This window comes from Lupinus angustifolius, chromosome LG03 (assembly GCF_001865875.1).
Source record: "Lupinus angustifolius cultivar Tanjil chromosome LG03, LupAngTanjil_v1.0, whole genome shotgun sequence".
NCBI lineage: Eukaryota > Viridiplantae > Streptophyta > Magnoliopsida > Fabales > Fabaceae > Lupinus > Lupinus angustifolius.
This window is the reverse complement of record NC_032011.1, coordinates 14,919,449-14,920,385: the sequence shown is the minus strand read 5'-3', so window position 1 is coordinate 14,920,385 and position 937 is coordinate 14,919,449.

The window sequence follows — 937 nt, the reverse complement described above, 5'->3', positions numbered from 1 at the left end:
AGATATGACTTTGAAGATATGGCTTCAGTTGCTCTCCATATCAGTTCAGGAGATCCATGTAGCTTTCAAGAGGTTATAAACAGCCAGGAGAAAGAACAATGGATGGGTGCCATAATAGAGGAGATATAGTCTTTACAGAAGAACTAAACTTGTGTGCTTGTTCCATTGCCCCCAGACAAGCGTGCAGTTGGGTGCAAGTGGGTGTACAAGAGGAAAGCGGCAGTATCAGAAAAAGAAGGGGAAAAATTCAAGGCTCGTCTTGTAGCAAAAGGGTATTCACAGCAGAAGGGGATCAACTACAATGAGATTTTCTCCCCATTGGATAGACACACTTCTATCAGGGCAGTGCTTGCCTTGGTAGCCAGCCGGGATATGCACTTAGAACAGATGGATGTGAAGACTGCCTTTCTCCATGGTGAATTAGAGGAGAAAATTTACATGACACAACCAGAGGGGTTCAGTGCAGCTGGACAGAGTCACTTGGTTTGCAAGTTGAAGAAGTCTCTATATGGGTTGAAGCAGTCTCCCAGACAGTGGTACAAGCGGTTTGACACTTATATGTTGAAGCTTGGTTATAAGCGTTGTGAGTATGATTGATGTGTTTATGTGAGAAGCCTTGACGATGGTTCGTTTATTTTTCTGTTACTTTATGTTGATGATATGTTGATTGCTGCTAATCATTTGAGTGATATCAATGAGCTGAAAGTCATGCTAGGTAAGGAGTTTGACATGAAAGATTTAGGGGCTGCTAGGAAGATTCTTGGGATGGAGATTCACAGGGATAGGGGAGCTAGAAAACTATGGCTCTCCCAGCAAAGCTATGTTGAAAAGATCTTAGAGAGATTTGATATGAGCAATGCTAAAGTAGTGAGCACTCCATTGGCAAATCACTTCAAGCTTTCCCTAGATTAGTGTCCAAAGACAGATGAAGAGAAGA